At 39.9% G+C, this 12,426-nt stretch overlaps 1 protein-coding gene across 2 annotated transcripts in view; it reads left to right on the top strand.

Moving 5' to 3' along the window:
* LOC106063800 (calcium-dependent protein kinase C) overlaps window positions 1-12,426 on the top strand; it is a 108,685-nt gene that overhangs the window by 72,116 nt on the left and 24,143 nt on the right. The window lies entirely within an intron of this gene.

Here is a 12,426-nt window from a genome sequence, read left to right as displayed (position 1 = left end):
TACAGACACACACGTACTTGTCATACAGACACACACGTACTTGTCATACAGACACGTACTTGTCATACTGACACACACGTACGTGTCATGCTGACACACACGTACTTGTCATACTGACACACACGTACGTGTCATGCTGACACACACGTACTTGTCATACTAACACACACGCATATTGACAGCGACCCAGAAACAAGATAATTGGAGGACCATTTTATATAATAGATCTTTTTGTTGTTTTGTTGATTTCCCGTTGTTCTAACTTGTCCTGACCTAACCATGTCTTCCTTAAGACGAGCTCTATCTTCCTATTGTCTGATCAGACCATGACGTGATCTCGTCTTGATTTCCAATTGTCCTGAACATGACTTGTTTCTCGTCTCTGTCCTCCTAGCCCTAACTTCTATTACTCTGAAGATTTCCCCAACTCCGCCCCTATTTAACTCTCACTATCAACATGTGGTTGTCCTTGTCGTCTCCGGCTCTATTCTTGGTCTCCATTAATGTCTCAGTGTCTCAACTCAACCTAATGGCGGACTTGTGCCGTCTGCACGGAAGGCTTCACCGCGACAGTGACTGGGTGAAACTTTCAAATTTAACTAATTATCTCCCTTTCTTCTATCAATCTATTTTGTTTACCTCCCTTGAAACGAAAAATAAAAAGTTTGTTATTATTTGTATTAGTTGTGTTGTTTTTTTCCTTCGCTTGGAAAAAGAAACACAAGTTTGAGGAAACTATTTTCCAGAAAACTAGAAAAGTGCCGTCTATTTCCCTAGACCTCTTGGATCAATAACTCAGCGGTATCCATGAAATATTCAGCGCACACATTACGGGAAGGAATAGTGGGCGTAGGATGGAGGGGAAAAGCTGGAGAGACATTTGAATCTCCTTCATTGGCCATGTGAGACAACCAGGCAAACTGAGGATATGGCCAGATTATCTGGACAAAGCTGGGTCTAGTTTCAATTGAATCTATAAGCCAAGATACAGTTTTTGTTCCCTGGCTAAGACTTATAGGTTTATATTGAATGCAAAGGGGAATAATTGGACAAAACAGATCTCGTTGTATTGATATGTGGATAAATGTACCATGGGGGCTTCATTTTAGTCAGCGAAAGTAAAATTGATGATCAATTGTGTAGTAGTTTTCTCAGTTTGTTAGTTGATTTTAAATGCCAATATAGTTTCCTTGATCCAGTTGACATGTTGACAGTTGGAAACGTTTCCTGGTCTACGCCCTTATCTGTGGAGTAATCATTGGGGGACTATAACTCTATAATTATTTACTCTGATTGCCTCATAGGCATTGAAACATGTCGTTATATAGCATCACTCTACTCTCCATCCTTAGTTGTTGTTTTGTTAATCTCCTCATACGTTTTCACGCTTACACTTCAAGCATATGTTGCCTCTCGGCATCTCTCACCCAAACCTCTCTCGGTGTCTAGTGCATGTTTCAACAAGAAATGGAGTGTGCATAAAAGTCTGGTTGAAGAACTCCACAGTGCTGCCTGTGTGTACACCAGCTCGAGGGTGTCTTGAATCGATTCACTTTTACATTCATGTCACCTAGACACCTAAAGAAATCCGCGCTCGTGTGTGCCTGTGTCTGTGTGAGTGTGTGTGTGAGAGAGAGACTGCATTTCTTCTTGCCGTGTAATGAAGACGTTTTCTGTTTCGCTCTGAAAAAAGTAAAACAATTTTTTTTAAAAACAACACTACAAAACATCGCGTTATTCTTTCTAAATGTAGGCCCAATCTTCACCTCAGTAAAACACTACAAAACATTGCGTTATTCTTTCTAAATGTAGGCCCAATCTTCACCTCAGTAAAACACTACAAAACATCGCGTTATTCTTTCTAAATGTAGGCCCAATCTTCACCTCAGTAAAACACTACAAAACATTGCGTTATTCTTTCTAAATGCAGGCTCAATCTTCACCTCAGTAAAACACTACAAAACATTGCGTTATTCTTTCTAAATGCAGGCTCAATCTTCACCTCAGTAAAGCACTACAAAACATTGCGTTATTCTTTCTAAATGTAGGCCCAATCTTCACCTCAGTAAAACACTACAAAACATCGCGTTATTCTTTCTAAATGTAGGCTCAATCTTCACCTCAGTAAAACACTACAAAACATTGCGTTATTCTTTCTAAATGTAGGCCCAATCTTCACCTCAGTAAAACACTACAAAACATTGCGTTATTCTTTCTAAATGTAGGCCCAATCTTCACCTCAGTAAAACACTACAAAACATCGCGTTATTCTTTCTAAATGTAGGCCCAATCTTCAAGTTAGTAAAACACAAGTCATGCTGCTGGCTCGCTGTAGACTGTGTGCTACATGAAAGGACTGAAGACGAGCTATTCCAGACGATGCCATTGAGAACTAGTTTTATTTTGTTCATGTTCTGTTTCAACATCTCGAAAGTTTGATCAACTCGATTGTGTAAAATTGTTTTGTATCATCTGTTTCTAAAGACAGTAAATACATTGTTTTTTCTCTTTTCGTACATAGCTCCATCTTCATTCTATTGGATTGACCTCTACATTATCCTGGTTCTTTTTTTTACTGAAATGTTTTCTGCCTTACACGGGTCATTGACTGACTCTTCCCTCGATAATCTAGTTGACTTCCTCCCTGCAGGTTAATGGTGTGTCGCGGGACACTAGAAGATGGTTGAAATCTCATCAACATTAGTGGTGACGGGAGTAAACTGTTGGCTTGCAGGGTTTTCTTTCCACTTCAATCTTCTTCTCTCCCTTTACTTGACTCTCATAATTGTTGTTAGTGTTTGTCTTTTGACCCTTCTCTCTTTCTCCTCGGATATATACAATTCTCTCTGTTTCGCTACCTCGCCTGGGTTGTGTCATCTACTCCAACTGATGAGTCTAGGTAATGGCTCACTTCCATGCTGTCTAGACATCTAGAACATCTTACCTGGCTGAATTGTACTACTTTTTGACTTGGCATGTACTCACTTGCTGCTCACCAGTCTGCTGTCTACATCTGCCCAGAGTTACTACCTTCTGTTGAGATGCGTAGTGTGTAAAAACTAGATGCACTCTGTAGCTCGTGAAGGCAGGGGAAACAATGAGAATTAAGCCACATAAAATACACAGTTTGTACACTTATGGACTCCAAGAGGATAACATATAAAATACATGTCAAAAAGTCAAGTCTCTACAGTTTTATACTCATACATAGTGTACCTGAACACTTTCTCTTAGTGTAGGCGTACATGACTGCTAGAACTATTGGTCTGTACTTTGTGTAGTCCCAAAAGTATTGCTAGATAACTTGGATTGTCTTTAAAATTAGTTTGAATATATATTCCCGACCTAATGTCTATTAAAGTACATGTGTAAATCCCTTCACAACACATGCAACTTGCGCTTGTGTCAATCACTGAATGCAGTCTCTGTGTGTTTATCAAGTAAATCTTTTTCCGAATACGTGTGTTTCTTCCTTCCTCTTCCAGGGATGGCTAATGGTTTGAAATACAAAACACTTCGAAGAAAAGTATTTCATTCTACGAAAGTTAACGAGTCCTGGTGATTTTATTTTTTTATTTTGTTTGTAATACATTCTATCTACTCATTATCTTTCATGTTTTATCCCCAAGTTTATTTTTAGTATCATATAGATCTAGTATTTTACTCCCCCCCCCCCCCCCCGATTACTTGACTAGACAATTGCTATTGCATTGTTCTTCTTACTGGATTAGCACCCCGTAGTACCTTGAGTTTGTGATAATGCCAGTATCACACGTTCTGCCCTTGACCTTCACTTGATGCTTTACAAAGGTCAAGGCTGAGCTTACGATTTCAAAGATTCGTGTTGTTGTTGTTGTTTGTGGTGTTTTTTGTTCTTGATGTCATTGACTTGACGTCTCGATTGAACTGGTCACACATGTCCAGATAGGAGTTCATTGCTTGTTATGATCCTGTCTAGATGAACCAGTGAATCCTTACAAGTGAAATAGTTGAATTCAGGGAATACACAGGGATATTTTGGAACAAAAGTAGCCCTTGAAAAATGTTACCTGACTCTCAGCATTATGGCACTCATTTCTTGCTCATTCACTTGAAAGCAGTTTCCACTATTTGTGTGTGTGTGTGTGAGAGAGAGAGAGAGAGAGAGAGAGAGAGACTTTCAAACGGTTTTCTTCTTGAAACCAATAGCAGCTTCTTTTCTGCCCCAACTCACTACGTTACAGCAGTGTGTGTATGAACCTCAGTGACTACACACCATTGGACACCCTCTGACCCTTCATTGCACCAAGACGTGAGTGGCACGTGACCCCCAGATCACTTCGTGGTCTCGTCTCGTGTTTACGTCCTCAGTCCGAGTGGAACAAGGCGTGACGAGTTGTATTTACAGTTTGACCGACACCCACACATATATATATATGACCTACAGACCTGTGACGTGGCCTGCGAGCTATTGGTCTTCACTGCCCACAAATTGTGAGGCCTCCTCCTATAACGAATGGCCTCGCCTCCCTTGTTCGCCTTGATTTATCCAAGGAATGGGCATTCGTCAGTCCTTCATTTTTGACGGGACACAACTGTCCATACATCAGACAGTAATACCCTTCAAGTAGTCAGCTAATAATCATTAGATTTGACTAGAAGCCGAGCAGCAGACTAGCGACTGAAGCTCACTGAACTCTCGCCTCACTTTTCGAATTGTCATTCCTTTTTTTTCCCCCATTAGATTCCAACTTTCTAATGTTTCCCCTTCCCGTGACTAGTCTCACCCCACTCTCACGCGTCGCTAAGCACGAGGTAAATGTATTACAGAGTTTACGTCTGATGCTCATTTCGTGGGGTGGGAAATGATGCCAGATTTCGATCATTGGGACCGAGCCGAAACAGAAGTTAAACAAATAAATTCAGGATATCTAGATTTAAATCATAAGAAAAATGTATTTTCTGATGTCTAGCTCTTTTTCTTTCTTTAAAATCCACCAGCAGCTACTGTTCATACTCTTTTGATTCATAAATATTTAACAAGGGTCACGAGATGATACTATCAAGGGAGAGAACAGGGGCTATTACTGTCGGTGAAAAAAAAATGGGAAGAGAGTAATCTCATCTTGATAGTTGTTTGTGGGCAAACTAACGGTTTTTTTTTTTTACTAGATCTGCGTGTAATGGCAATGTTTCACTTGTTTCTTTGACCCACTGCTTGATTGGCAACCTAAGCTATGCAAGACTATTCCTTATATATTTATACATAAATATTGTCCATTTTATGAACGAATTAATTTCCTCCGTGGATGTTGAAATTGATGGCCTCACGTGTCTGTTCAACAGTAATGAAATAAACTTACTTGAGAACAGTTGACTTGCTATTAGCAAAGCCAAATGAATAATGCAGTAGATAGCCGTTTACATGGAAAGCAATGAAACTAAGAAGGAAAAGGCGAGACTTAGGGTGTGAGGCAAAATGTTTCTTCACTTGCCTAGGAGTTTAGGCAGTGCCTCTATGTGCTTGTGTTATTAGCTTTGAGAAGGAAAATCATTTTGTCTGTGAGTCGCTCGTTTGTGTGACCACGGGCTTGGTCCCTGCCAATGTTCCCTATAGTTTAGAATCTACTTCACGAAGTTGTCATTTACAGACGAGATGAAAACAGGACAACAGCGAGTTCAGTTTATTTCTGGGATTCGACTCAGAATGCAAAGAGAAGGGCTTTCTGTACGCCTTGAAATCTATTGTTTTTAACAATATGTGTGCGTTTCGTGTCTAATCTGTCATCTTTCTTCATGACCTCTCTCTCTCTCTCTCTCTCTCTCTCTCACTCTCTCTCACTCTCTCTCTCTCTCTCATATTTCTCTACATCACTGTCTCCCCCCCCCCCATCCTTTTCCCCCAATTTTTTTCTCATTCCATTTTCTTTTGATCTCCTTCCTCTTTACTTCCCTCGTCTCTCTCTCTCTCTCTCTCTCTCTCTCTCTCTCTCTGTCTCTCTCTCTGTCTTTCTAGCTATTTATCTTTTCCTCTTGTTCGTTCTCTCTTTCTCTACCTGATGCTTGTAACCCATCTCCCCTCCTCGTCTCCCCCCCTCTCCCCCACTACTCCTCTGGGTAGGAATGGCTCTTGTTGTTATATCTGATACCCTAAAGCTTTTATCATCATCATCATCATAAATGGCGCGGGTCTAGTTTCAATGTCTGCTTTGCAGCAAGCTGTATCAGGAATCTAGTCATTCCCTCCATAGCGTTGGTCTCTAGCTATCTCCTTTCACACAGATTGACCTAAACACACAATCCTCTCAACTCTGGTCACACAGATTGACCTAAACACACAATCATCTCAACTCTGGTCACACAGATTGACCTAAACACACAATCATCTCAACTTTTGTCACACAGATTGACCTAAACACACAATCATCTCAACTCTGGTCACTCAGATTAACCTAAACACACAATCATCTCAACTCTTGTCACACAGATTGACCTAAACACACAATCATCTCAACTCTGGTCACTCAGATTAACCTAAACACACAATCATCTCAACTCTGGTCACTCAGATTGACCTAAACACACAATCATCTCAACTCTGGTCACACAGATTGACCTAAACACACAATCATCTCAACTTTTGTCACACAGATTGACCTAAACACACAATCATCTCAACTCTGGTCACTCAGATTAACCTAAACACACAATCATCTCAACTCTGGTCACACAGATTAACCTAAACACACAATCATCTCAACTTTTGTCACACAGATTGACCTAAACACACAATCATCTCAACTGTGGTCACTCAGATTAACCTAAACACACAATCATCTCAACTCTGGTCACTCAGATTGACCTAAACACACTATCATCTCAACTCTGGTCACACAGATTGACCTAAACACACAATCATCTCAACTCTGGTCACTCAGATTGACCTAAACACACAATCATCTCAAATCTGGTCACTCAGATTGACTTAAACACACTATCATCTCAACGCTGCCTTATTTTCCTTGGCCATTTTTTTTAAATTATTTTTATAAAAGATACACAAGCATCACAATCATTATACTGCATTAGCTTCAATTCTGTGGCCTGGAAGTTTTGTAATTAAAGTCGAAACACAAACAAACAAAATGGGCAGTAGCACACACCCGGGTACAACAAAATGGGCAGTAGCACACACCCGGGTACAACAAAATGGGCAGTAGCACACACCCGGGTACAACAAAATGGGCAGTAGCACACACCCGGGTACAACAAAATGGGCAGTAGCACACACCCGGGTACAACAAAATGGGCAGTAGCACACACCCGGGTACAACAAAATGGGCAGTAGCACACACCCGGGTACAACAAAATGGGCAGTAGCCCACACCCGGGTACAACAAAATGGGCAGTAGCACACACCCGGGTACAACAAAATGGGCAGTAGCACACACCCGGGTACAATAAATGGGCAGTAGCACACACCCGGGTACAACAAAATGGGCAGTAGCACACACCCGGGTACAACAAAATGGGCAGTAGCACACACCCGGGTACAACAAAATGGGCAGTAGCACACACCCGGGTACAACAAAATGGGCAGTAGCACACACCCGGGTACAACAAAATGGGCAGTAGCACACACCCGGGTACAACAAAATGGGCAGTAGCACACACCCGGGTACAACAAAATGGGCAGTAGCACACACCCGGGTACAACAAAATGGGCAGTAGCACACACCCGGGTACAACAAAATGGGCAGTAGCACACACCCGGGTACAACAAAATGGGCAGTAGCACACACCCGGGTACAACAAAATGGGCAGTAGCACACACCCGGGTACAACAAAATGGGCAGTAGCCCACACCCGGGTACAACAAAATGGGCAGTAGCACACACCCGGGTACAACAAAATGGGCAGTAGCACACACCCGGGTACAATAAATGGGCAGTAGCACACACCCGGGTACAACAAAATGGGCAGTAGCACACACCCGGGTACAACAAAATGGGCAGTAGCACACACCCGGGTACAACAAAATGGGCAGTAGCACACACCCGGGTACAACAAAATGGGCAGTAGCACACACCCGGGTACAACAAAATGTCTGTGTGGTACTTAATACAACGTGATGGATGTGTGTTTCCTAACGTGAAAACTGCAGTGATCAGTTCTGTCTGTAGCACTTTTGTCTGGAGTCTTGTTTGTTAGCACACACACACACAAACACATTCTGCCTCTTGCTCTGTGTAGAGACTCGATCTGCAGTGTTGTGATCGCCCCAGTCATGTGGAGACCGACAGACTCATTCACCGGCGATTTATACCGAAGCCTTTTGGTTATTAGTGGATTAGTCAGGTGGTTGGGAGAAGGATAACATGATGGAAAGATTGCCGCTGAGTCCAGTCACGGACAGAACAAGAGCCAACTCATTTGCACAGACGTACTCGGAGATCTTCTCGGACTATTCGGCCACATGTTGATATCCAGCGTCCAGTGCATTCAAGTATTGTAAACTGAAAGGCTAGACGTATTATTGTTTAAAGCCGTGCTGTAAGAAGACTGTACCAAGTGTTGTCCCCCTACGAAATACTTCTTCATCTAACCTTACCATGCCTATGTGCCTTAGAGAAAATAGTTAGTTTTTTTTTTTATGAACTGTACTGTGGCATTACGAACTGGATTTATTTCTGGTTCTGCTTCACCCAGGTACGCTATTCTGCCTCAACGTGGCACTCGGGTGGAAACGATTACTTGATTAAGTGATTAGGCTAAATGAATAGCAAAACAAAACTCCTGTGGGAGTGTCCAAGGGAATGCGAGAGCTTTCCCATTGCACGGTGCGGAGTTGAAAGAGAGCTTCCACGTCCCTGTCGATAATCAATGCGCCGTTCATCAAGGGACCGTTACACTAATGGCGAGTCCTGCACGGTTAGCTTGGTACAACATAGGAAAATGGTGGGGGTTCCCAGTGTGCTCGGCCTTCGTCCTTGCATTCTAGTCCATGCGCCCGGAGTGCCGGATATATCGGAAATAGCGATGTTTTACATAGACATTGACTTGGACCTCTTCCAGACAGAACGGTTTGTTCAAGCAGGCTTACACACCTAGAGTCCGAAGAGCTTTCGGCTCAACTCTTTTGACAATCACACGGTTCTGCTTCATCCTGAACTTCATGGCGCTGTCTGTTCGATCGCCCCCCCCCCATCAATAAGTTTCTTTTCATGTGTTTTTAATTGAAGACAGGGTCCGACCTTTGCAAAGTCTGCATCCTTTATCTGGGTTCAATTTTTATAACAAAAGTCTCTGTCCGATGCCATCTTTGTGTAAAAAAAGAGACACTAGTTTCAAGGTTTTGTCGTTAGTGTAGACTTGAGTAGACTGAGACTTGAGATAGTATTATCGATGGAGAAAGATTGACGAGCGCCAATTGAAAAGTATCTTGCATGGATCAAACAAACTGTTTGTAACCACATTGTCAAAGTGTAGACATATACATTAGTCAGAAGATCTAATTAAACTAATAGGCAGACTTCATAGTGTCTGGCTCTCTCGAGACATGCTGTCCTGTTGCCCTCCTGAGAGAGGGGGAGCTGATGAAAGCTTTAGAGTCACGGCATAGCATCTGTAGGCGGTCCTATTCCAGCCTAATCATGATCTCGTGATTGCCAATAGAATCCCAATAGAATCTAGAGATATACATCTACTTCCATCACTGGGACTCCATCTCATTCCATCGGAATAATTCTTGTGTTGCTATGTCAACAGTACAAAAACAAAAGCATGATCACCCTTTGTGTTATTCTGTTATGTAATTAGCTAGACAGCAACCTTTGTGAGACATTGTCAATTGGTTATTGGGAACAGTTAAACACAATCTCAACACCAACCCAATAGTTATGGTAAAGGTAAAAGTCTATTTTGTCTTGTACATTTGTTTAGTATACATCAGGTTTGCCTGACACTTATAGGAGATTTTTGAAGATTAAGAGTGCATTTTATGTGCATTGTAATTGAGTGCATTTTATGTGCATTGTAATTGAGTGCATTTAATGTGCATTATAATAGACTGCATTTTATGTGCATATGAAAGCAACCTGCATGGTGGAATATTTGACTAGTCTGTGAGTAGTGCATTTTGGTTGCTGCATTCTCTTTGAAGACCCTTCCTACAATGTGCTATGTTTTTTTTACATGACTTTTTCAGCTTTCCAAGAAGGTAAGAGAGAGAACAATATATCAAGTTTTAACCCATTCAATGATCACTTTCTACTAATTCTCACATCTCTTCAAATAGTCTCTGCCATTGCTTAAATACTTTCACTGGTTCATCTCACAATACAACTTAAGTATCTGTGAATTGGACTTTGACTGGTTCACCTCACAATACAACTGAAGTATCTGTGAATTGGACTTGAGTACATCAAGCAGCATCTAATTAGAATTGAACCCATTCCTTTAGAGTTTTAAATCAATTGTACTCAGCGTGTTCAGTAGAAGGGAAAGAAGGGCTTCTCAGTTTTAATACAAGGTTCACCAACATTTTGTTTTGCTTGTAAACATACTAGTAAACATTGGAAGAAATGTTAAATCTCTTGAAGGAAACTATTTTTATTCCATGCAAGTTGAGCACCTTGTTAGTGTTGGAAGAGAGTCTCAGCTTCTAGAGCATGCCTTGTATCTTTTATACACATTTGTATTCACACTAATCACTTTATTAGTTGACTTTTTTTTTCTTTTCAGTTATTATGATTTTATTTATTAAACTTTTTGTTTACTGACCAAATACATTTTTTTTAAATAAAATGTTAAGTTTCTTGGAAAATAACTTTGTTTAATAACAACATATACTCTGTACTTGTATGTAATGCTAAGAAGAAAAAAAAACTCACAAATATTTATAGTCTACTCCTGCATGTGACAAGTATAGGATATAACTGTTCTAGACAGGCTTTCACTAAATGTCTTCATTCAGTTAGTAATTAATTTTAAAAAAGTAAAGTTCCTCTTTCAGACCTTGCAATCTATAGGGCAGATGATGTAAAGGTCATCTGTTTCTATGGATGAGGGTTATCGAGGGTGTCGTGAGGCCAGCACATGTTGGGTGGACTCAGGGAGCCCTTAAAATCCAAAAATTTAAAATTTCATATCTGGAACCTCTCAGGTTGGAAGCTAAGTGATTTACCACTCAGCCCCTATGTTCCCCATTAATGAGAATGGTAGAGGTTTTGCTGTTGACTTTGAATGCAGTGTTATTTTGTGTTTGGGAAACAGTGAAATGTTTCTTCAAGAGCTGTTGAAGGATGAAAAGTTTGCTTTATAATCTAGGAGTTTAAATCAGTTTTATAGCATAACTAGAAAGTATAGACAGCTATTAGTACATATTAAACAGGTCAGATGATCACGGATGCAATTGGTCTGTCTATCATTACTGGTTCAAAGACTTACAGTTGTCTGTTTACTTACTAGAGTGCTTAGTGAACAGTGGTTCAATTCTACCATGTACAGCTTACTTAAGGCACTGTCCATCTATACACTATTTGTATATGGTCCATTTGTTTTCATCAATTGGTCGACAGTATTCTAGGGTTATTATCTTTTTATTATTTATACTTTTTTATGGGCACTAAGCTCTATGAAAAACATATTTCACAGCTTTTTAGCTAACATCAATTATGCTACAAAAATGTTCTCACTAGAACATCAAATATACAGCAAAAATGTCTCACTCTAACATCAAATACACCACTAAATCACATTGCTATATTAAAAAGTGGAATATTTATATTCACCTCCTTCAGCAAGTTTCAATGAAAGAACTAATTAAAGCTGATTGAAAGTAAGTGTGTCGAAGTCAATTGTATGACAAAATGTGTTTTGTACCTAATAATTGACTGATGAGCAGCTAGTTGACTGATTTGTTTTAGTTTAATGTCTCAGTCTGCTTAATTTGCTTTGAGTGACTTTTAAAATGAAAACCAGTTTTAAAGCAACTAAAAGGTTTTTGTTTTGATTTTTTCTTTGTTTAAAATATATTTAAAGTATCCTTCATTCAACTTTTTGTTTTTCATTGCTAGTTATTTGAGATTAAAGCCTAACACTATAGAGAAATAAATGTAACATTAGGTCTAAATAACTTCAGGATTGTATGGTTTTTTTTTTATTTCTAGTTATCTGAGTTTAAAGCCTAAAACTATAGAGAAATAAATGTAACATTAGGTCTAAATAACTTCAGGATTGTATGGCTTTTTTTTTTCATTTCTAGTTATTTGAGTTTAAAGCCAAAAAATATAGAGAAATAAATGTAACATTAGGTCTAAATAACTTCAGGATTGTGTGTTTTTTTTATTTTCTAGTTATTTGAGTTTAAAGCCTAACACTTTAGAGAAATAAATGTAACATTAGGTCTAAATAACTTCAGGATTGTGTTTTTTTCATTTCTAGTTA

This window comes from Biomphalaria glabrata, chromosome 2 (assembly GCF_947242115.1).
Source record: "Biomphalaria glabrata chromosome 2, xgBioGlab47.1, whole genome shotgun sequence".
Taxonomy (NCBI): Eukaryota; Metazoa; Mollusca; class Gastropoda; family Planorbidae; genus Biomphalaria; species Biomphalaria glabrata.
The sequence above is the reverse complement of the archived record's forward strand: the minus strand, read 5'-3'. Positions and strand labels throughout refer to the sequence as shown.